Genomic DNA, 25,755 nt, shown 5'->3' on the forward strand with positions numbered 1-25,755 from the left:
AATCACACACTTTGCTTTGCCATCCCCTCCAAAGCAACAACCACAATTCATACCAAGTATCCCTCGTCGTTCAAATGTACGCTCTTCTTGGGCTCACTCAATGAGAAATCCACATTTTTCTTAATCTACTTGGTTCCAAGCTTTGGCTAACAAAAAATACAACTTCAGAGAATAAAGGGTACATCTAAAATTTATCCAGAGAGCCACCGAGTCAGGAAGGCTTCTGGTTCTCTGGTAAACTGGGCTTCAGAACACCTTAACCACACACGCTTAAAAATAGTCTGCTTGGGGGCACCTGGGCGGCTCAGCCACTTAAGAGTCTAACTCTTGATTTCAGCTCAGGTCATGATCTCATGGTGTGTGAGTCTGAGCCCCCCAACAGGCTCTGTGCTAACAGTGTGCATCCTGCTTGGGATTCTCTCCCCCCACTCCTTCCCTCTGTCCCTCCTCCACTCACTCTCACCCTCTCTCTCTCTCTCAAAAAAAAAAAAAAAAAACTAAAAACATAAATAAAATAAAAATTTTTTTAAAGTAGTCTGCTTGGCTGTAAGAATTCCAAATATTGTCAAAATTTGCTTTTTATTTTTTCATTTAATGTATTCTCACTGTATTGCTGACAGGAATATAATCATGTATAAGCTTTCTTATAAAAAATAAGGAAATATAAAAGAGTATACATGAAATCAGAATCTACTGCTTGTAAATCATTCCAAAAATCTTAACACTACTGAATAATTGCTTAACATCCCTTCAATAGGCAGGCACTTGCATTAACTGCTGGTGGGAATAATGATTGGCTTAACATTTCTAGATGGTCATTTAACAACATCAAAAGCTCTAAAAATACACACAGCCTTTGACCCAATAATTCTATTCATAAGGAATTTAACAAAATAATTAAAATAGGCTCAATTTTTCATTATGAGAACGTTCACCTAAAAGAGTACACAGAACAATCCAGAACTGGAGGGGAAAATACTAATGTCTAAACTGGTTGGTTAAATTATGGATACATTCTTAGAATATTGTGGGGACTTAAAATTTTGGTAACAGAAGTACCCACTGACATGAAAGATAATGTGTTGAGCGTGTCCCTGAAAGGAGGAAAAGGCGGGTTACAAAACACACTGAACACTTCCATTACAGTGTGTACATACACACATGGAAAACAGGAAAAACACCAGTGTCTGGTGATTTTGTGATTACCTCCAGATGACAGGATGACTTTTTGCTCTTTTTTGATTTTTGCTTTTTCTACAGCGTGTGTATCATTTTAAAGATTTCGTTTTTTAAAGTAATCTCTACAGTTAACGTGGCGATCAAACTCAACAACCCCAAGATCAAGAATCGTATGCTCTATCGACAAAGCCAGCCAGGAACCCCTATTTTCATTTTTAAACCTTAAATCACTGCCTAAGGATAGTACTAAAATAAATATGCAGGCAAGACAAACTAGGTGAAATTAAGGCACTCAAATCCTTGTAACGAGATGCTTAGCCCCTCATTTCCAAGGACTTATTGACCGCAGCTGAGTAACTAAAGAAACCAAAAGGTGTGGTCAGAAGGGAGGCACTCCAACGTTCTGCAAACTTTCAGAGTGGAGGACTCCCGATTTTCCTGTATTTCCTCACAGCCCTGTGTTCTCTTCAGCTACTTCCAAAGGCTGTTGTGATCTAAAGACAGTACTGTACTGCACTTCTTCACATGTTTCTAGGTAAAATTCTTCATTTTAAAAGAAATGAGAAATATTCACTAGACCCTAAAAAAGGGGAGCACTGAGTAATGAACAGAATTATTGAACCACTATGCTATATACCTGAAACTAATCTAACACTATATGGTAACTACACTGGAATTAAAATTAAAAAGTTAATTAAAAAAAAAAAAGAAGAGGGATGCCAGGGTGGCTCAGTCTGTTGAGCATCCAACTCTTGATTTCCACTCAGGTCATGATCTCACAGTTGGTGGGTTCAAGCCCCACATGGGGGCTCCTCACTGTGAGTGCAGAAATTCTCTCTGCCCCTCTCCTGCTCATGCTCTCTCTCTCTCAAAATAAAGAAAGAAATAGACTTAAAAAATTTAAAAATTTAAAGAAATGAGAACTATTCATTGGACCCTAAACTTCAATGTATTATAACCTAAAGTTACATTTATATATAATGCAAAATTTATATTTAATATTTTTATGTATATAAACATAAACATTAACTTATTAAAATCATAAGCTAATATTATATCTAAAATCATAAGCTATAAAACATTTGTGATTCTTGGGTAAAAGAGAAAACTAGTTTACAAAATTTGTATACATATATGTAAATTTTAAATACATTAAAAAAAACTTTTTTTTCTTCTCAAGCCAGGGAATAAATGAAATAACATCTAGAAAATACTGCCTTATCAAGCAAATTAATTGAACCGGTTCAGAACCATTTTCCAGGCAATGGGAAACCTCTCAATTTGACAGGGAAAAAAATGAGAAAGGGAAGCTGAAAAAAGCATCGTTTGATGATGAGTGTATGGTATTACACAGCCCATGAAAACAAGTGGCTTATGTTATGAAATACCCAAAAATCCAAAAGCTTAAAAGTTGAAAACACTACTTAATGTACATAAAAACAATGTGGGCCTTGAGCCACCCAACCCAAGAGCACCAGCCCCATGGGACTACTAAGCACTTGAACCGTGGTCAGCCCAACTGAGATGTGCTGTTAAGTATAAAATACATATCAAACTCCAAAGACTTGCTATGGGGAAAAAAAGCACATCTTACTAATAATTTTATATTATGTGAAACGATAATTTTTTAATATATTAGGTTATAAAACCTATTACTAAAATTAATATTACCTATGTCTTTTTACTTTGTTTACTAGAGCTACTAGAAAAATCACATATGGGACTCCCATTATAATTGTATCGAACAGTACCGGTCTATAGAAAGTGGATACCAGGAAAAGAGAAAAAAGTTACTGCAGAGTACACAACCATGGTAATCATGATCAGACTTCCACCCAGAGAGTATGTTGTGATACTGATTTTACAAGCACACATGCACACAACACAGGCAAGGCCACGTATCTTAGCCCAAACATCAGAACACTGTAGTACTATGCTCCACCACCAGTTCTGTAGCCTGCCTTCTGAAGGAGGGGAGCAGGTGCCATAACCTAATTTCTCACACTCACAGCACCAGAAGGAGGGAGGGAGCCAGATGTGAGAAAGGTGAAAGCAGAAATCCACATGCTAACAACAAGCAGGAGCTAAAAGGTCATAAGGGGACCTGGGGGCTCTCCCCTAGAAGCTCAGAACCAGCACAAGAAACCTAAATAAAGCTAACAGGGTCTATCCATGGGGCTCAAATCCAGAGGGGCTTTGTAACTATTGAATTGCCAAGTTCTAGTTTTGTATGGCAAAACTAAAATAAAATACATGTATGAAAAAAAATTATTAAAAGGAATGGGACAAAGTTATTGATGAGATTTTTCCATACCAAACAGAAAGGCAGCAAAGGACTTAGGCAATTTATCAACAGCTGGTAGTAATCCAACACTAACACATTGATTTTAAAACAAAGCCCACTGAAAAGGCCAGAGCTGTTCTAATGCGCTTGGAACCCCTTCATAGTAACGGTTTCATAGAAACCATCTTCCTTCCTTACCTTCTTATGCAAGCTCTGTGATCATCATCAGTGTTTACATAGGTTTTTGAAAGTACCCACTTTTCCCAGTAAATATTTAATTCTCTTGTTGCTACCGATCAAACTATAAACAATGCAGCATTTTATATAACATGTTTAGTTACGAGAAAGTGGGACATTGACGTCAATAGCACACAGTCTGTAAACCAAAATTACCAGACAGAGACTCTCAGAAATCACCCACTAATAAAACAGAGATTTCTCCTCACGGCTGAAAGTTTTTAATCCAGTTTCTATCCGAGTCCTTCCACATCTGAGGATCAACTTCTAAAACGTGCCTGAAGCAGAACTGGGTATGGGGTCTGCAGGCTCCAGGCGCTGGGCAGAGCTGGTGTTCTTCGCTATGAATGCCCAGACAAGTGTATGCTCTTGAGAACAAAGATGAAAGGTACTAACTAGCAAACCTTCTCTTTTCTCAGTTTAGTAAACTGAATATTTAGGATCTGTACTGAAAAAGAAAAGGATAAATCAACCATTTGGCTAGTTTCCTGAACTGCCAAAAGTCTCAGCACTGAGATGGAAATGGATTATATGTGAAGCCATCTGCCATCTCAGTGGACAGATTGGGACAACGAGTCAATCACAGAAACATGATAGATACTTCCCAAACTGTGCATGAGCACTCGGAGAAAACCGCTCAATAGAGCCTGAAATGGTCAGAAATGAATTTGTGGAAATGGGATTTGGGGTCAGCAGGAAAGTCCTGAGTGGAAGGCCACCTTGGAGACCAAGGCAGGCAGGAGTACTGCAAGTCTCAAGGCCATGAAAACAGCTTAACCACAGCTCACAATGGGAGGTGGAGGACGAAAACAACTTGCAGGGTCAAAAGTCTCAAAAGTCTCAAAAGTCCAATGTAAATGCAACATGGCTTTAATGAGACATCAGTTTCTGGGCAGGTGAGGAGAGAGAGTCCACCACTGGAAAAATCTCAAGATGGAAGGTCAAGAAGCTACTGTGTTAATCCAAGTATAAGGATCTTGGCAACTGGGGTGACAAAAGGGATGACAAAAAGGGACAGATAGAGTGAGTGATTTAAAAGAGAAAAAAAAAAATCAAAGATCGGGTGTCAAAGAGGACCTCTAGAAAAAGAACAAGATTGTCTCCTTTAAATAAGTAAGGAGATGGGCTCGACAAGGCAAGTAACGAACGAGGTCTGGACATGCTAAATTTGAGCTGGGGGTGGCATGTACATCTGACAAGTGCCCACCAAAGACGAGAGATTTGAGAAAAAAGCTCTGTGCACAGAGCAGAGAAAGAGATGTGTGAATTGAAATATAAAGATGGTTAACAGAAACTCTGAGAGCTGGGAGACCATGTATTCGGCAGGTATTCCCAGAGATATTCACCTCACCTCCCTCGTGGTAATAAATACTACTTTTAAGAAAGTATTATAAAAAGGCCCCAAAGAGCCAAAATAATGTTGAAAACGAAAACCAAAACTAGAGGCATCACAATTCCAGACTTCAAGCTATAAAAGCTGTAATCATCAAGACAGTATGGTACTGGCACAAAAACAGACATGTCTTAGAGGGGCACCTGAGTGGCTCAGCTGGTTAAGTGTCTGACTCTTGGGTTCAGCTCACGTCATGATCTCACAGTTTCACGGGTTCAAGCCCCACATTGGGCTCTGCACTGACAGTGCAGAACCTGCTTGGGATTCTCTGTCTTCCTCTCTCTTGCTGCCTCCTCACTCATGCTGTCTCTCAAAACATATAAACTTTTGAAAAATTATTTAAAAAAAAAAAAAAAGACCAATGGAACAGAAGAGAAAACCCAGAAATGAACCCACAAATATATAACCAACCAATCTTCAACAAAGCAGGAAAGAGTATCCAATGGAAAAAAGACAATCTCTTCAGCAAATGGTGCTGAGAAAACTGGATGGCACCATGCAGAAGAATGAAACTGGACCACTTTCTTAACCATACACAAAAATAAATTCAAAATGGATGAAAGACCTAAATGTAAGACAGGAAACCATCAAAACTCTAGAGGAGAAAACAGGCAACAATCTCTTCGACCTTGGCCGCAGCAATTTCTTACTACACATGTCTCCAGAGGCAAGAGAACAAAAGCAATAATGAACTACTGGCACTTCAAGATAAAAGGCTTCTGGAGGCGCCTGGGTGGGTCAGTCGGTTCAGCGTCCAACTTTGGCTCAGTTCATGATCTCACAGCTTGTGGGTTTGAGCCCCACCTCAGGATCTGTACTGACAGCTCAAAGCCTGGAGCTGCTTTGGATTCTGTGTCTCTCTCTGCCCCTCCCCTACTCACGCTCGCTCTCTCTTTCTCTCTCTCTCAAAAATAATGTGGAAAAAAAATTAAAGATAAAAGCCTTCTGCACAGCAAAGGAAACAATCAACAAAATTAGAAGGCAACCTACTGAATGGGAGAAGACATTTGCAAATGACATATAGGATAAAGGGTTACTACCCAAAATCTAAAAAGAACTTACCAAACTCAACACCCAAAATACAAATAATTTAGTGAAGAAATGGGCAAAAAACATGAACAGACACTTTTTTCAAAGAAGACATCCAGATGGCTAACAGACACATGAGAAGATGCTCAACATCACTGATCATCAGGGAGATACAAATTAAAACCACAATGAGATACCACCTCACACCTGTCAGAATGGCTAAAATGAACAACTCAGGAAACAACAGGTGTTGACAAGGATGTGGAGAAAAGGGAACCCTCTTGCACTGTTGGCAATACAAACTGGTGCAGCCACTCTGGAAAACAGTTAAGGAGGTTCCTCAAAAAATTAAAAATAAAACTAGCCTACAACCCACCAATTGCACTACTAGGTATTTATCCAAAGGATACAAAAATGCTGATTCGAACGGGCACATGCACCCCAATGTTTATAGCAGCACTATCAACAATAGCCAAACTATGGAAAGAGCCCCAATGCCCATCAACTGACGAATGGATAAAGAAAATGTGGTATATATATACAATAGGATACTACTTGGTGATGAAAAAGAATGAAATCTTGCCATTTGCAACAATGCCGATGGAACTAGAGTGTATTACGCTAAGCAAAACAAGTCAGTCAGAGAAAGGCAAACATCATATGATTTCATTCATATGTGGAATTTAAGAAACAAAACAGATGAACATAGGGGAAGGGAAGGAAACATAAGAACAGAGAGGGAGGCTAACCCTAAGAGATTCTTAAATACAGACAACAAACTGAGGGTTACTGGAGGGGTGTTAGGTGAGGGGGATGGGCTAAACGGGCAACGGGCCTTAAGGAGGGCACTTGCTGGGATGAGCACTGGGTGTTATATGTAAGTGACAAATCACTAAATTCTATTCCTGAAACCATTATTACACTATATGTTAACTAACTTGGATTTAAATAAATATAAATCGAAAAAAAAAAACGTATTACATACAATTTGATGACAGCTTAAGACAACAACTTGGGGCGCCTGAGTGGCTCAGCTGGTTAAGCATCCGACTTCAGCTCAGGTCATGATCTCACAGTTTGTGAATTCGAGCCCCAAGTCAGGCTCTGTGCTGATGGCTCAGAGCCTGGAGCCTGCTTTGGATTCTGTGTCTCCCTCTCTCTCTGCCCCTCCCCGCTTGCTCTCTCTCTCTCTCTCTCTCTCTCTCTCTCTCTCTCTCTCTCAAAAATAAACATTAAAAAAAGAAAAAAAGAAAAAAAAGAAAACAAACAACTTCACATAGAAAACAAAAAGTGGAAGAAATCCACAAATGTTCACGGTGGTGTTATTAGGTGGTGAGACCAAGGCTCTTCCTAAATTCTTGGAATTTCCCTCTTTTTTTTTAAGAGCAAGTATGGACTTTCTATTAGAAAATGAAAATAATTTTTTTTAAAAAAGAAATGATACCCTTTCAGCATTTATAAAAGCTCTTATAAATGTATACCTAAATACTGAATGTCACTGTTTGTAAATTAATAGTAAATAAAAGTACTACTGACATAACTTTCTATACCCACCATACTGAATACATTTAGTTTTGACAAGACAACCTGTTTGCAAGAATGTTTATTAGGAGTATAAATTCTTGTAGCTTCCCTACGGGACAATTTGTTAAAATTAAAAAAGTAAAAATTCGTAAGCACTGTACTCAACAATTTTACTGTTAAAAATTTACTTATGGGTATTGTCCCTGAAATAGGTGCAAGAAATTTCACTGCAATATTGTTTGCAATAGCAAAAAATTTTAAATAACCAAAATACCCATCAAGCCTTGGGACAGGAGAGCATGGGAGGAAATGCAGTGTAAATGTGCTTATTTAGTCTCACTACTTAAATTGAAGAATGCTTGAAAAAGAAGGAACAGGTCTTCAATCTCTTTACCCCCGGGGTTCAGACCTGTGACCCAGACATGGAGCCTCAAAGGCAATAGGTATTCAAAAGTTTGCTGATTTAAAAAAGCCAAAAGCATGTAAAGGAAAAAGAAAATACTTACTTCATTACCTGTACATGGCAAGACTTTGCCTATTTTCTACTTTAATCTACTTAACAAGGAATTTGGCCTACAACAGCCCATTACCTTATCATTAGCATTAACCAAACAATTAATTATTCCCAGGATTGCATTTAGACCTTTGGTGACATGTACAAAGGGCGAGGTCAAGCACAAATGAATTCTAACACTAAAGGGCTGTCAGCACAACTGCATCATGAAATGCAGAACGAAAAAGATTAGGTTTCAGACGCACCTAAATGCCGTGACGTGAACCTGTCCATATGCTTTCCGTTACAAGCCGCTGAGCTACATTTCCCGGTGCTGAAGTCCAAGCTCGAAACCACAGGAGGATCCCGGTTGTCAGAGTCAAGACCTAGCTAGAGAAAAACAGATGATCAATAAAAACAGAGTAATAATAAACCTAGCAGGAGGCACTCTGCATGAATGGAATCTACTTCTCATTCAGCTCTGCCCAATCCTAGAACTTGCTCTGTTGCTCCCTCATTCTTAAGGAGCATCTAGGAGTCCCCAGCCCATCCCCAGGCAGAAGCACAAGCTGCACCTACAATCCCTTCAAAATTGGCTCTCCATTTGCACAAAATGTGTTGGGAGATGGTATTTTAGAGTATCTGGAAAAAGCAATTTTGTACTTAGTTGGGGTTTTTTTCCTTTTAAACTCCATATTCCCTAGAATAAGATCTCAATTTCCAAAAAAAAAAGACAAAAAAACTTCTCTAGTATTCAATATGTGCCAAGCACTGTACTACACACTTCTTAAAATTAATAAAGGGAAGCCTCACTAAAGTGGAGTGGGGAAGAGAGTAAGGGAAGCTAGAAGAGGGAAGCCACTACCAATCGGTCAATTACAGGAAATTGTCATCACAGACCCCAACAGAACAATCTCTACAGGAAAGAATCATCAATGACAGGCCTCGACAGAGAAAGATATAGACTGCAGCTCTACAAGAAACTGGCTACCCTTGCAACTCAGCCAATGGCAAACCATTAGCCTGAATTAGTATTCTCCTCCAATGGGCTTTGTTCAAAACAACCCCTCCCAGTTTTCTCCTTCTCCGTAAGATAACCTTCTTCTTTGTTGGACTTGCCTATGGCTTTGTTATAGCTTAATGCCCAGGAGTTGTAATTCTTGGTTACTCCCAAATAAACCCATTTTTGTTGGTAAAATAACTTTTTTTTTAAGATTTATTTTTAAATTTATTTATATTTAGAGAGGGAGAAAGCAGGGGAGGGGAAGACAGAGAAGGAGAGAATCCTAAGGCCGTCAGCGCAGAGCCCAACACAGGGCTTGAACCCACGAACCATGAGATAATGACCTGAACTGAGATCAACAGTCGGATGCTTAACCGACCGAGCCACACAGGTGCCCCTAAAATAACTTGTTTTTAAGGTTAACATTATTTGGTGGGATCCAGAAGACCACCAACAAATCCAAGGCTAGTGAGCAAATACGCACCCATACCCATAGAGCTCACTGCTTTCTTGCCCACCCTAAAATTCTTCTTCTGGATTTTGAGCTCCACTCTTGTGTTTTAAGCTCTCCAGGAATTATTCTGAATCTGTTTTAAGGCTTGGTCCTTTATAAGAACACTCGTTTGGCCTTTGGTCCGACTCCTCTTAAGAACTAGGCCATTCCTAATAAAACTGCTAGTCCTTGGCCCAACTTCTCACAAACAGGGCTGTGCCTACCCGAACAGAGCTGGCCTTTGCTCGGATTCCTTTTAGAACCAGATTGATCATACCGTTTAGGAATCTTTCTTTCCTGCTCTAGAAAAGACAGACAAACCAAAATAAACTGCTAAGAAGTGGGATCCCAGTCATCAAGATGTTTTGAGGGTGACCCCTCTTCCGGCACCCTGGTCAGTTCCTCTTCACGCACACAGTAGTTTAAAACTCCAATGGCCATTGCAGGGAACTCGCCATCTCTCCCAACTTACTCTTCATCAAAAGTAAATTGGACAGCGCCGCCTGAGTGGTTCAGTCAGTCAGTTAAGTGACTGACTTCGGCTCAGGTCATGATCTCACAGTTTGTGAGTTTGAGCACCACGTCGGGCTCTGTGCTGATAGCCCGGAGCCTGGAGCCTACTTCTAATTGTGTCTCCCTCTCTCTCTGACCCTCCCCTGCTCACACACTGTGTGTGTCTCTTTCTCAAAAATAAACAAACATTAAAAAACAAAAAAAAGTAAATTGGATAGCCATGGCTCTAAAATTGTCAAAACTGAATGGGATGCCTACTTTGGGATTGTGAAGCTTCGGAATTCTGAAGCTATAAGGAATCTAAAATTGCCTCTCTGCAAAATACAATTTCTAGACTAACAGAGACAAACAAAAGAAAGGGCTCCTGAGGCCTCTTTCTTCCCTTCCTGTCTTCTAGGTCTCAGGATGTACAGCAGCTGTCTTGTGTTCAGTCCCCACCTTCACTTAACTTTTTTCTCTGAACCTCTCCCCACTCCCTTCTTTCCTGAATCTAAGAAAACTGCTCCTTTAAAATTAAGTCTTCTGGATCTGAAAAAACCCCAAACTTCTTATGTTCCCTGGACCAAGGCCAAACTGCGAGCCAGAGTTGAAGAGTTTCCGAAAGTGACTCAGGACCCACATTTGCTGGAGAATTTAACATAGTTACTCCAACTTAACCACCCTGCCTTCTCAGATCTGTATCAGCCAGCCCATGTGCTTGTTGGTGAGGACCAGGCCTAACACGGGATGAAACTAATCTCATAAGAACAGCCTAAAGGATTCAGAGAATTAACCCTAACTTTTGGCAAGATGCTAGAACACTCGCTGGAAATCTCCATTGAGCAATTACAGTAGATTTCCTAAGACTGTTGATTAGAACAAAATTCAGGCTTCACAAAAAAGCCTGATCAACCTGTTCACGACCATTATAATCAACTCCAAATGATCTTTCAAAAAGATTCTGGTCTTCCTTTAGAGGCTGAATCCAAATGGGTAGCATTAACTGCATTTACTAACAGGCTGAACCAGGATCTTCTGGTTAAAGGACCAGCATGGAATGGGAAACTGTGCCCACTCCAGAATTAGCTAGCTCGGCAAACCAGCTCACCCACATGCTAGAGGAGTCACCTCAAAGAAAGACCACTAATATTCTCAGTTTTCGACTCTGGCAAATGAAGGTCCCTAAACAGAACAAAACCCCCTGGCTTTCTGCTATCACTGCAAAGGGCCAGGGCACTAGAAAAAAAAAAAAAAGACTGTTACAAACATAGGCATTCCAGAAGCCTTCAGCCCTCTAGCCAGCCTTTCCACTGTCCTCCTAATTCCCAGTGATGGGACTCTGAGGACCTACAAGGGCTCTTCCCACTTCTCCCCGTTAACTGGCTTGGAAAAAATACTCTCCTGACTGAGAATGAATCTCTTTGTCTTGGTGACCCCAGAGCTGCATTCTCGGGGTTCAACACCACTCCTATAAAGCAGGTCCTGTCTCAGAGCATGAAAACAATTCAAATAGAGGGGGTCTCTCATAAACCTCAACAGGTTCCTGTCTCTGCACCTGCTCCCATTTGTTTAGGCCTATTGAGATTCCCATCCTCACCTCCTTAAGTTTCTCTACCCCATTCATTTACTGGGCCAAGATTTCTTAGGAAAGTATCATGCCAGAATTTCTCCCAGAAAAAAGAAATAATTATAGAATCAAAACCACCAACCACATGAATTAATTGACCCTTCAACATCCCTGATGGCACTATAATAGAGTCTGGGGACACTGATCATTTATCCCTATTAGATCAGCTACCATCCTCTTTATGGGCAGATTCCCCAACTGATACTGGCAGAATTCACAGTGCACCTCCCATCAAGATTCAAACAGATCCTTCAACACCTCTCCCCAGAGCTAATACCCTATAAGTAAAAAAGCCCTTTAAGACATCAAGCCCATATAAGGAGACCAGAGACTCAGGGCCTTTCTATCCCCTGCACTAGTCCCTGTGATACCCCCATTTTATCTGTCAGAAGACCCAGTGGCTAAGGATGGAGGTTAGTCCAGGACCTCAGAGCAATAAATAACACTCTCCCTTGGCACCCCATTGTTCCTAACCCCCACACACTGACATCCATCCCCACTGAAAGCAAAGTTTTCACTATAATTGTTCTATACAGTGCACTTTTACTATCCAGTTGACAGGGATAACCATTATTTTTTTGCTTTCATTTGGGAAGAACAGTACTATACCTGGACAGTAATGCTCCAGAGTTACAGAGAGAGTCCTTCTTAACTTTTTACAAACCTTAAAAGCTGATTTGGAAGATATAAAATCTTCTGCAGGCTCTGGTTGGTTACAACATGGAGATGATTTGCTTCTCTGCTCCCTTTCTCAAACCTCTTCACAGGAGACAACATTCACCTGTTAAAACTTTTGGCCTTAAAAGGACAAAGTCTTTAAAGAAAAATTGCAGTTTGCTCAAGCTAAAGTTCATCTGAGGGCACCTGATTTCAGAACAAGGCCTACACTTAGATCCAGGTAGCTTTCGTGGCATCCTGAACTTCCCAAAACCTACAACTAAATGCCAATTACAAAGTTTTCTTGGACTGGCTATCTACTGTTGAAATTGGGATTCCAAACTTCTCTCTTACAGCTCAAGCTCTATAGGCTTTACTAAAAACTGACAAACCTGACTGCGTCATTTGGAAAGAATGAGAAGACCTAGCTTCGGAGACTTCATAAAGGAAAGTCTAATAAAGCCTCTTGCCCTCAGAGATCCTAATTATCAACTCCCCTTTTCTCATTGTTTGTGAGAGGGAAGAAAATGCCCTTGGAGTACTTGCCCAAAAACATGGGGGACCATCACTGACCCTTGGGGTCTTAGAACCAAGCACTGGAGCAGCCCATGGCCAGGGATCTCCCTCCTTGCCTCAGGGCCATTCCTGCCACTGCCCTTCTAGTTAAGGCCCGTGAAGGGTCACAGGCCTCCCTCTAAGCACACTTGTGCCGCGTACAGAGAAGCCCCCCTAAATCCTCACCACTGCACTCACCCAGGAGATCCCCCTAACTGTTCCTCATATAACTCCTCCTCACTGCAAGAACCTTAACCCTGCTATTCTCCCTCCTCCCTGGCAGAGACCACTCACAACTGCTTCAGACGGACAGATCACCTCTTGACTCCCTGTGACTGTTTATAGGAACCTCCTCTAACCTATGCAGATTTTTCATGGTGTCCCGATGGTTCTTACTTAAAGGATGAAAATGGCAAATCCTGTGCTGGGAATGACTCCTTTTGAAGCCACCGCCACCGAGGCAGCACTTTTACCTTTCGCTATCTCAGCCCAACAGGCCAAGCTCTATACTTGTACCTTGGCCAAAGGTAAAACCACAAACATTTATACCCATAGCTGATATACCTTTGAGGTAGCTCAGGACTCTGGAATGGTACCCAACAATGAGGTGCTCTCACCTCCAATGGGGATAAAATTTTAAATGGTTCCTATGTCCAAATTTTATCAAATGCCACACTTTGGCCAGATACTCTTTTATTAAAGTTCCTCAGCATTCTAGACTCCACTCTGTGGAGGCCAAAGGAAACCACCTCGCTGGTATTTCCACCAAAGCACTGCTCTCAAAGCAATCAAGAGCCAAACCTCTGTCACAGTCCAAAGGGATATTCTCCCAAATGAAGATTTTGAAAAACTGACCAGAAACGCCCAGTAACTGGCTCCAGAAAAGGAAAAATACTGGGAACTTAATCACTGTTGGTTTGATAAAAAGAACGGTGGGTTAGACCAAATAATCTGGCCAAATTCATGGACCAATATTGGTGGGGAAATAAAGCTACAAAAAGTGTCTACCCCACTTGTCCCATGCATCCAAAACACAACGCAGAAAAAGGTGCTCACACCGCTCATTTTAAGTTACCTAAGGGGCCATTCAAGTTTTGGTAAATGTATTTCATACAGCTACCCCCATCTCATGGATTTAAGTACGTTTTAGTAATGGTTTGTAGGTCTTCTCACTGGACCAAAGCTCTCTTGTAGACAGACCACTGCTACTTGTGTAGATAAAATTTTGCTAGAAAAAAATTATAATGGGACACCTAGGTAGCTCAGTCGGTTGAGTGTCCAACTTCGGCTCAGGTCATGATCTCATGTTCCGTGGGTTCAAGCCCTCCATCAGGCTCTGTGCTGACAGCTCGCTCAGCACCTGGAGCCTGCTTCGGATTCTGTGTCTTCTCTCTCTGCCCCTCCCCCACTCGCACTCTGTCTCTCAAAAATAAATAAATGTAAAAAAAAAAAATTAAAGAAAAAATTATACCAATGTGGAGAAGCCCTCTTTAACTTCATAGTCCTCAAGGAACCCATTTCACCAGGTGCTTGAATAAGTCCGTACTGTTTCACCAGTTTTACAATACTCACTGGGCGATACCATTCTCAATCCTCAGGTTGGTCAAATGCACTAAGGACACTATTAAGACTCAATCAGCAAAATTTATAGAGACCTCCCATATCATCTGGCCTAAAGCATTCCCACTGGCCGTTCTTAACTCAGATTCACCCCTTCGGAACTCACAGACTTTTACCCTTTGAGATAGTCAGAGAAGGTCCAATGCACTTGGCCCCTGACTCCTTTGACCCACAATTAATAAAGATACACTTCGGGGACGCCTGGGTGGCTCAGTCAGTTTAGTGTCCGACTTTGGCTCAAGTCATGATCTTACAGTTTGTGAGTTCAAGCCCTGTGTCTGGCTCTGAGCTGACAGCTCAGAGCCTGTCAGCTCAGAGCCTGGATCCTGCTTCAGATTCTGTGTCTCCCTCCCTCCCTCCCTCGCACTCTGTCTCCCTCCCTCCCTCCCTCTCTCTCTCTCTCTCTCTCTCTCTCAAAAATAAACACACACACAAAAAAGATATACTTCAATATTGTAAAGGCCTAACTGCTCCAACTAAAAATAACCAGAAAATTGATAGAGCAATTTCACCATGCACTCTTGAGAGATGAAGACAAGTATCACACCTTAATGCCTGGGTGGCTCGGTTAGGCATTCGAATCTTGGTCTCAGCTCAGGTGATGATCTCACAGTTTGTCAGTTAGATCCCCACATCAGGCTCTGTGCTGCCAGTGGGGAGCCTGCTTGGGATTCTCCCTCTCTTCCTCCCTCTCTGCCCCTCCCCTGCTCACATTCTCTCTCAAAATAAATAAATAAATAATTATTTATAATTTTTATAATATAAATTTTTATAATATAAAAAATTATAATTTTTATAATAATCAAAATTAAAAAAAAAAAGCATCACACCTTGCAACTGGAGATTTTATCTATTAGAAAAGACACCTCCAGAAAGAGTCTCTTCAACTTCACTGGAAAGGCCCCTCTTACGTACTGCTAACCAACCCTTGTGCTGCCAAACTCCAGGGAATAGACTCTTAGATTCATGGACATGTCTAAAGAAAGCAAACTCTGAGTGGACCTACACACCATCTGATGACCTGAAAGTAAAGATTTCCCTGTATTGAAGCAGACAACATCTGAGGAGACAGCTTCCTCAAGAAGCCAGGTCTGGTAGAAGGCTCAGGATACAAAGTCTCTCTTTTTCATTTGGACTACTGTTAACCGACTCTGGATTCTTTTCCAAAACTCGTGGTTTCTGAATTTCAGTTTTACTGTACTATTGACACATTTGGTTAGAACAGTTTTCTTGAGATAACAATACTGTTTTAAAATGTCTTTGAAGTTTTGTTGTTTTGCAAAAAGCCCACCAACTGCTGCTTCATGCTTATACCTGCACTGTATCTTCCCAAATGTACTCGGTTAATTCTCAGATTCTCACTATTCTGCTTTCATGACTGCTCAACGGGTGACTCCTCATCTGCATACAGGACTCTGGGTTTGCCTCTGGAGGGGGATCTTTTCTCCCCTAAACTGGAATGAGTGCCAATGAATATTTTTAGTTGGCTACTTTCGGATCTAGGATCCTGTTTTAGAACCACCACACAATTTGGAATTGTCACGTTACTTTTGATTCCATACTTGCTGCCTGTCAAACTTTTCTAACAACGTACCCAAGAAGAGATGATCTCCAACACTTACAATCGTGCTAAATATGGACTAGAAGTAGGAGGTACCTGATTGTTCTCCCTGCTCCTCCTCCTTGTTACTCAAATGTGACCTCAGATTTCCAATCCAAATAATTTCCCCCCAGTGTGGGACATTATACCCAGGAAAGGTCTTTCCTAGAACTGAGGGACAAAAGAATTAGAAAAATCAGACTCTTGATCAGCAATGCTTTTGGAGAAAGATCATGATCAAAAGGGGGAAAATGTGAAAATTTATAAAGGGAAACTCCATAAAGTGGAGTCAGGAGGCTAGAAAGGGAGCCAGTACCACTGAATGTCAATTGCAGGAAGAACTGTCAATTACAGCCCCCAACAGAAGAATCTCAACAGGAAAGAATCATCAGTAACAGACCCCAACAGGGAAAGATGTACACTGCATCTCCCATAAAAAAAAAAAAAAAAAAAAAACTAACCACCCCCCTGGGACTCAGACAATGACAAACTCTTATGACCCTGGATTCCCACTTTTCTCCAATGGATTTTTCAAAACAACTCCCACCTTCCTCTTGTTTCTCTGTAAAATAACCTTTTCCTCCTTTATCTGCTGGGCATAGCTTGCATGTCCAAAGTTGCAAGTCTTGGTTATTCCAGAATATATCCATTTTTGCCAGTAAAGTAACTTTTATTTTTAAGATTAACACATCATACCTGTGCAATTATCTTCATAACCACCCTCTGAACTACTGGGTCCACACTTTACAAGTAAGAACCCAAAAAGGGAAAGGCCTGGTCTGGGTCCTGGAGCTTCTAAGATAGATGACAGTAGGGGTCAGAGCCCATTACACCCATGACAACGGAGCCCTCACCTTTATAACTCTACATTGCTTTCAGTGCCGCCACTAGAATAAACTGCTGATGCTGTTTTTAATAGGGAAAACAGAAGAGACAATTTGATTTCTTAAAAATCACCTTCTTTTAAAGTGTCTTACAAATGTATTAATATACATCGGAAGGATGCTTATAAAAAAGCTGGGTCACATTCCACTTTTTAGGCTGGGTTATCAATAGGTACACAGATATTCATTTTCTTGTTTATTAAATGAATGTGTTTTTTATACTCTTGTACCTATGCAGAGGCATCACAATAAAAAAGAACCCAGAGCCTGACCTGGGGAGCTATCTCTGAAACAGCTGGCAAGGCACCAGTCACCAGCCTGGCCCTCCATTATAAAGAAAAATACAAGGGTGCCTGGGTGGCTGAGTTGGTTGAGCATCCGACTCTTGATTTCAGCTCATGATCTCACGGTTCATGAGTTCGAGCCCTGACATCAGGCTCTGTGCTGACAATGTGGAGCTTGCTTGGGATTCTCTCCCACTTCCTCTCTCTGCCTCCCCCGACTCCCTCTCTCAAAATAAACTTAAAACTAATATCACACAGGTGATGACAGTTTAGCCAGATACCAACAAGTTCTTTTTGTTAGAAAAAGTTAGCTGTGTCTACGGACATACCACCCTGAACGCGCAGATCTCGTCTTATCTCGGAAGCTAAGCAGGGTCGGGCCTGGTTAGTACTTGGATGGGAGAAAAAGTTAGCTGTGAGTCAATTTTTTTTTTTCTTTTTTTTAATGTTGTGAATCTTCCAACTCCACAGTTTGTTTTGGAGCAAGTTAGCATCACAATCACTGATCTTCTAGAGGTAGATAAGCAACACAAATGCCATCAGACTTGTACCATCCAGCCTTCAATAAGCCTCCAGTGATCCTATTTTTTTAATTTCAGAAACTAAACATTGGTCTTTTGCTGTTTGGAACAAAAAAATTACTACTTATTTTAATTGATTAGAATATGAATGGAGAAGTTATTTTTCTCTTGCTAAAACATTTTGCATTCAAAGAGGAAAAACAAGGTAATTTATTGCCCAAAATAAAATCTTCATAACCACAAATCTATTTTAAGCTATGTTTATTAAAAATTTAGAGTCAGAAGGGAAGCACAAAGGCAACTTCCATCAATGAAGATTAGGCAAGAAGAGAAAGAATGGAAATAACAGAAAAAAAGTAACAAAAGAAAAGCTTTAAAAGAACAGCTTATTTTCGGTTAAACTGAAATTATATATTTTGTCCTTTGAGAAATGCAAGTTGCACAATATGTATAGTATAATCCCATTTTTATTAAAAGTGTAATTATACAGAACATATTTGTGGACATAAGAAAGGGCTGGAAAGAATAAAGATCAAACTGCCTTGAAGTATAGGGGGTAAAAGAGGCTGTGTGACTTTCAAAATTTGCTTTATCCAATTCTGACAAGTTAGAATTATTTTCCAACACGTGTATGCTTCTTTTGTAAATCCTTTAAAACGCTAAAAATAAAAGAAAAAAAAGTAAGAAAGAAAGTTTCCATGAGGGCAAAGCTGCAATTAACAAAATCACTTTAGCTGGAAATCAAGAGAAAAATTATAGAAGGGCGAGTGCAAGTACTATGACCCCATGAAGATTTGTTTTTGGAAAGTATTTTTTAAGCTGATTAGTACAACCAGTGTCTGGAAGGACTGGCTTTCTACTTCACTGGACGACTATCAGAGACCAAAACACAGAATTGGGTCATAAGTTTTAATATTGGAAAAATACAAATATATTTTTGAAAGGGGAATTAAGCAGGAGGAGCCGAACAGAAACAAGACTGAGTTATCAGGGCGCATCCTTGAACTTCTGTCCTGGTGCCAGCCAGCACCCCTCCCCTTGTGTGCCACCACACTCGACATGAAGACCTGCCCTTTGCACGCAAGGTTACAAGGCTGAGATCAAAGCCCGGGGCCCTGTGAGCAGCTCAGAGGAAACGTCACTTGGGAGCTCAATGACGCACCACCTGACTGTCCCCCACAAAGGCCACTGTGAACGCACAAGAAAACATTCACAGGGCTTCTCTACACTCTTAATTGGGGCGTGCAAAGGTACTAAAAGCTATGATTTTCAGGCTTTGATTTCACAGAGAAAAAAAAAATCCAAAAAATTGGGGGAGGGGGAACAACATCCATATTCGTATAACTGTCATCTCTATATTTTAGCATTTCCTTGAAAAAGGATGTTAATACTTTAGAAGCAGGAAGGATATAGCCCTGGGGGCCAGTACCATTCACAGGCCAGAAACTAAGCAACCAAATCATTTTGTCAATTTAGTAAACGCCAAAAAAGCTGACAAAATACCTACCTACCTAATTCAAACAAGAAAAAACCTCTTCAATGAAAATTAAAATACCTGTGGAACAGGACAGCGAGTATCTTCTGAAAGCAAGGGCCAACACAAGATACTACATACCTTCATGCTTCTACATGGAATTTGTATTTTTTAAAGGACTTAACAAAGGAAGCACACGTATGTACCCCAAAATCTAAATGAAATGGACAATTTTTTTAGGAAAAAAAAATTTTAAGCCTGAATAACAGTAAACGAATAGACAAAATTAAAAAAGCAAAGACCTAGGCTTGAAAAAGGTGCCAGGCTCATACAAAATTCACAGGCCAGTTATATCCTATCCTTCCTGGTAAAGAAATAGGAAATGGGAAACCTTCCCAACTCCTTCTGGGAAAACTGACAAGCTAACAAAGAAAGCACAAGAGAAGAAAACTGTATGTTAACTTCATTTGCCAGTCCTAGATTTTTTTTTTTAACGTTTGCAAATTTGACATGTAAAGAATGACATCTGGTTTCAATCTTGATTTCTTTGATCCATGTATCTATAGTTCTCTTATGAACTGTAAAGTGCCTTTTGTCTACTTTTTCAGTAGGCTTCCTTTTTTTTTCTTATTCATTTGTAAGAGCTCCTTAACAAATTAAGGACATTAAATTAACCCTTTGCCATGTTGCAAACATTTTCCCCAGAAAAAAATAAATGACTGCTTTTTCCTCTCTGTCACTTGAAATAAAGGATTTTTTTTTTTTTAATCTCTCTAAAGTCAAATCTAACATCTTTTTGCAATTGCTTCTAATACTTTCAGGCTTAGGAAGTCCCTCGTCATTCCAAGATCAGAGAAATATTCGCCTTCATTTTCAGCTAGATGTTTTTGGTCAAAATCATTTTAAAATGTTTGACATCCACCCCTTTAAAAATGTATATCCAATAAAATCACTGTTCTAAGAAAATACCTAGTGAGTACAATTATAGTCACTTTAGTTGTAGAACAAGTAAATGCCCAATATTTAAGGGCTGGCTAACCAAATGATGACAAGAAAATGCTTTATAATAAAACACTACACAGCCACTCAGGAAAACAGCCATGCTCTATTACTAAGGTGTGGGGGGGGGGGGGAGGTCAGAACATACCCCATTTTTATATAAAAACTACAGTTATGTGGTAAACCAGGCAGTCTAAATACTCTCCCTAAATATTAACGGTGATCCTCCCTGGGTGTCAGATTGCATGTGAGGTCTTCTTTTTTTCTTTAACGTTTAGTTATTTTTGAGACAGAGACAGAGCATGAACAGGGGAGGGGCAGAGAGAGAGTGAGACACAGAATCTGAAACAGGCTCCAGGCTCTGAGCCGTCAGCACAGAGCCCGAAGCGGGGCTCGAACTCACGGACCGTGAGATCATGACCTGAGCCGAAGTCGGACACTCAACCGACTGAGCCACCCAGGCGCCTCGAGGTCTTATTTCTTTATGCTTTTCTGTTTTACATTACTAATGAACATGTATTTGTGATTAGGAAAAAAAAAAAAAAAAAAAAAAAGCTTGAAATTCAAGAATACACATACAAAACAAGATAATTTTGCCCACATGCTTAAGTTGCAACTGTCTTTAAAAAAAATTAAAAATGCCTTTCACTTTACATATTTAATCCCATATTACAAATAGGATAATAATGACTTCATTCAAGAAGAATGGAGCCTTGCCAATCTTCCTAATTACCCAAAGATCTAAGGAGCAATGTCTGATCTATGTTCCTGGCAAAATGACCAAATTAAAAACACAGCCCAATGACAATTATCAGTGGTAATAAGTCAAGCTCAGCTAACACAAACGGTTCCATTTTCCCCTAATAAACTGTGCCTTAGTGCGTGAACAAGTACAGTGGGGTTACGCTGAAAAGCTTACCCCAAAGCTTCCCTTCAGACTGGATGTGCCTGTATCTTCTAATGACCCAACCTCTCTCTGAAACCCCCTATTCTCTGCCTGTTGGTGCTGGGTGTTCCTTAAGCCACCCAGCCTTGACCGCTCAAAGGGACTCCCCTGCTATCACTCCTCCCATCCTGTACCCATTTCTGGGGCCGCATCACTGTGGAAGACAGGAATAATTTGGGGACAGAACCAGGAGTGTGGGTGAAGAGGAATGACAAGGTTCTCCAGGAACCTTGCTAACCCCAAAACTAATTCCAAAAGTCCCTAAAACTTCTCCAAAGTGTCTAAGAATGGTAACAGATAATGCCTGTAATCAGATTAAAGTAAATCAGGGTCAGAATCCTGAACTCAGAACCAGGGAAGACCTATGGAGATGGTGATGCCAGGGTCCCAAACAGGCTACTTCTTCCCAGGTGTGCCTCAGTACCCTGTCCAAGATGGTGCTCGATAAAGGTGGGTGGGAGAACGAACACAAAAGGTAAATGAGAAATCCCACAGACCCACCAGCCAAGGGCAGTAAGGGGCAGAGAGGGGAAGCAGAGACACAGGCCCAGAGAGAAGCAGAACAGATCCCAAACCAGTCTCACTTCTCAGTAGAAACTGTGGGGAGGCACAAAACGCACCCAGCACCTGCTCTGAACCCTTGCCACACGTTATTAACTTTCTGCCCACAACTCCACGGGTTAACAAGACTAACACTACAAACTAGTTAGGACAAGTGTTTCCAGAGACCTGGAATACAAAGGAAGTCCGTATTTTGGAAAAAGCCTAAAGGATATAATTAGAAAGAGTCACTTGAGGCTATTATTTAAGTATGATGCAAAAGTCTCAATTTTTTAATAGTACTGGACTTAAAAAGTAAGGAATTAAAGCACAGGAGCTCCATCAACCCCAAAGAGACATCATACATACCCAAAGGGAAAAAGCACTAACCACCAAAAGTGTCGAAATATTTTTTAATTTGAGTGGAAAGCTCCTAAGTGACATCTAGCCCCACTATCTGGCTGTTTAGAATAACAGCACCCAACTGCCAGGTGATCCCACTTACAGTTCTCATTTATTGGGACCAGGATGTTGAAAAATCTCCAAGTTCATTTTTAACTTTTTAAAATTCAGCTGATTATTCTCCTCATACTTTGACAGGCAGATGTGAAATCTAAAAAACTTATTTTAGGCAAAATCACATCCTGACAGATTTTTATTCATCTTCAAGAAAATATTTCATTTGAAACTTTCAAGTCTGAAAAATGAGATTTTTATTTTGAAAACGGAAGCCCCCAAAATGATCTACAAGTAAAACTTCTTGAACGTATCATAAAATTACAAGACAAAATGGGAAACATATTTGCAACATTAATTAAAGTGCTAATATCCTGGTTGTAAAAAGAACTGCTATAAACCACCAGGAAAAAGATGAACACAAAACTAGAAAAATTAGTAAAGGAAATAAATAAGCCAAACAAAATACAAATGGCCCAAAACCTAACGAAGAAGTGTTCAAACTCCAAGTTATCAAAGAAAAGCAGAATAAACAATGATTCTATTCTCCGGCCAAATTGGTAAGAAAGAAAAAAGAAAAGGAAAGAGAACAGGATTGTTCAACTATGGCAATAATTCCCAGTCCGTTAACCTGGATGCATCTTATGTATGTAACAAAGCCTTAAAAAATGCAAATGATGTCCCTTCCAAAAAGTAGTCTAAAGAAATAATCTGAAAAATGCACACAGATTTCCATACAAGGCTGTTCACTATTGTATTATGTTCCCCACAGCAAAAAACGGCTCATAAGCTAAATGCCCAACAATAGAAGGATTTGTCAAATAAAACATGATGCATTCAGCACAAATGAGCTGTTAAAAGCCAAGTTTTAAAGGGCTATTTAATGATTTAGTCATATGCCTAAAGTACATTGCTAAATAAAAAAAGAAATTGGTTTAAAAAGGCCCCGTATCTCTACTTTAAAATACAAATATGCATGTGCGCTTGTAAGTACACAAACAAGAAAATTTTACTTTCAAATAAACCAGAAAAAAAAAAAATTCAAATGAGTAAAATAAGCTAGTTTGTGTGTGTTTTCACCACAGTCCTAATTTCCCTTAATATTCTAAGACAGGACACCAGTTCCACTTCTGATGGCTTTTCAGTAATTCTGACCATAGCTTTATACACTTCCAACCAAGAAGTAATTCTAACCAAGAGCTTCAGTGTTCTTTAAGGGACAATCCCTAAAATAGCTGTGCATTTCCTCCATATTCTTCTCAGATCAGTCCATTTCCAAAGGCAAAAGACACAAAAATTCCTGAGAAATGACCCTCTCCAGGACTGCTCTATTCTTGCTCTCTATACAGACCAGAGACAACTACCCACACCCAGAAGTCCAAAGCAAAATGATTTCATTTCTCCAGAGGACAATGTTAGCGAGCAGATTAAGAAAAAGTACACAGGGGCGCCTGGGTGGCGCAGTCGGTTAAGTGTCCGACTTCAGCCAGGTCACGATCTCGCAGTCTGTGAGTTCGAGCCCCGCGTTGGGCTCTGGGCTGATGGCTCAGAGCCTGGAACCTGTTTCCGATTCTGTGTCTCCCTCTCTCTCTGCCCCTCCCCCGTTCATGCTCTGTCTCTCTCTGTCCCAAAAATAAATAAACGTGGAAAAAAAAAAATTAAAAAAAAAAAAAGTACACAGACCTAACACATTCCTCACCTAAGTGACCAAATGTTTCACGCATGTGGCTCTGCAGCTATAGTATGCACATTCCCATCCCATAATATGTTCAGCTAACAATGCACAGGCTTTAAAAGGGATATCTATATGCACTTCAGTTCTCTTACTGCAATGGTTCTCAACCCTGGCTGCACACTGAAATCACCTGGGATAATTTTTTCTCTTAATCTCAACACTCAGGCTGGACTCCTGATCAAGGGCACCTCAGCCTCTGGGATGAGACCACGTGGATATAAAGTACTCTGGATGATTCCAATTTGCTGTCAAGGTTGAGAACCATTGACTTGAAGCAGGTTTTTCAAATAATAGACAATAAACCCATGAACAAAATTAAAAAATGGAATGGACTAGATAGGCTAGAATATCTGGATACATGCTCCTAGTGCAAATAGATATTATCTCATGAAATTTTTCCGTTAAAAATATGTAGTTCTTGGCAATACTACCCAGACTGATCTACAGATTCAATGCAATCACTTATCAAAATCCCATCTGCCTTTCTGGCAAAAATTGACAAACGAATCCTAAAATTCAAATAAAAATGCAAACGACTCAGAATAGCCAAAACAGTCTTGAAAAAGAACAAAACTGGAGGACTCGCGTTTTCTAATTTCAAAACTAAATACAAACCTATACTAATTAAGACATGCTGGTAGAAGGATGGACAGACAGATCTATGGGGGTAGAATGGAGAATACAGAATAAACCTTAACATTCATGGTCAGGTGATTTTCAACGGTGCCAGGACAATTCAATGAGGAAAGAATGGCCTTTTCAACAAATGGTGCTGAGAGAACTGGAAATCACCGTAAGTGAATGAAGTTGGACCCCTACCTCACACCATATACAAAAATTAACTCAAAAGTGATCAAAGATCTAAATCCAGAAGATAAAACTCTTGGGGCACCTGGGCGGCTCAGTCAGTTAAGCGTCCAACTTTAGCTCAGGTCATGATTTCACAGTTCAGGAGTTGAGTCCCGCATCGGGCTCTATGCTGTCGATGCAGAGCCTGCTTCATACCCTCTGTCTCCCTCTCTTTTTGCCCCTCCCCTGCTTGCTTTCAAAAATAAACAAACATTAAAAATAATAATAAAAGATAAAACTCTTAGGGGCACCTGGCTGGCTCAGTCAGAAGGGCATGTGACTCTTGATTTCAGGTTCCTGAGTTCAAAACCCACATCAGGTGTTGAGGTAACTTTAAATAAATTAATTAATTAAATAAAACTCTTAGAAAATATAGGGGTAACAAGAAATGGTAAATCTTTGTGACTTTGTGATTTGGGGTTAGGCAATGGTTTCTTAGATATGACATATTAAAAAAATAAAAAGAACAAAAAAATAAGTGAGACTCCAACCAGAATTAAAAACTTTTGTGTTTCAAAAGGACAGAAACACAAAGTAAAAGGACAATCCATAAAATGGGGGAAATTTACAAATTATATATCAGGTAAGAGACTGGTACCTAAAACCTATTAATAAAATGACAATGACCCAATTAAAAAGTGGGCAAAGGATTTGACAGACATTTCTCTACAGAGGACATATAAATGGCCAATAAGCACATGAAAAGATGCTCCACCTCATTAGTTATTAGGGAAATGCAAATAAGATCCACAATGAGGTAACACTTCAAACCCAACAGAATGAGTATAATCAAAGAGACAATGACAAGTGTTGGTGAGGATGTGGAGAAATGACAACTGTCAGACTGCCAACCCACCTACTTCGGAAAAGTTTGTTAGTTC

General features: G+C 40.1%; 1 protein-coding gene across 8 annotated transcripts in view; it reads right to left on the reverse strand.

Moving 5' to 3' along the window:
* The window catches only part of SLC23A2 (solute carrier family 23 member 2), a 132,268-nt gene that overhangs the window by 97,233 nt on the left and 9,280 nt on the right, over nucleotides 1–25,755 (reverse strand). For 5 of the 8 annotated variants that reach the window (XM_023251438.2, XM_023251436.2, XM_023251432.2 and 2 more), the window contains exon 2: nucleotides 8,406–8,529. The exons of 1 other annotated variant lie outside the window; for it this stretch is intronic. The gene's annotated coding sequence lies outside the window, so the exon portion shown is untranslated. The remainder of the gene's footprint in view (nucleotides 1–8,405; nucleotides 8,530–25,755) is intronic. 2 more of the 8 variants (XM_023251433.2, XM_045053843.1) reach the window with 1 other exon arrangement.

This window comes from Felis catus, chromosome A3, assembly GCF_018350175.1.
Source record: "Felis catus isolate Fca126 chromosome A3, F.catus_Fca126_mat1.0, whole genome shotgun sequence".
Taxonomy (NCBI): domain Eukaryota; kingdom Metazoa; phylum Chordata; class Mammalia; order Carnivora; family Felidae; genus Felis; species Felis catus.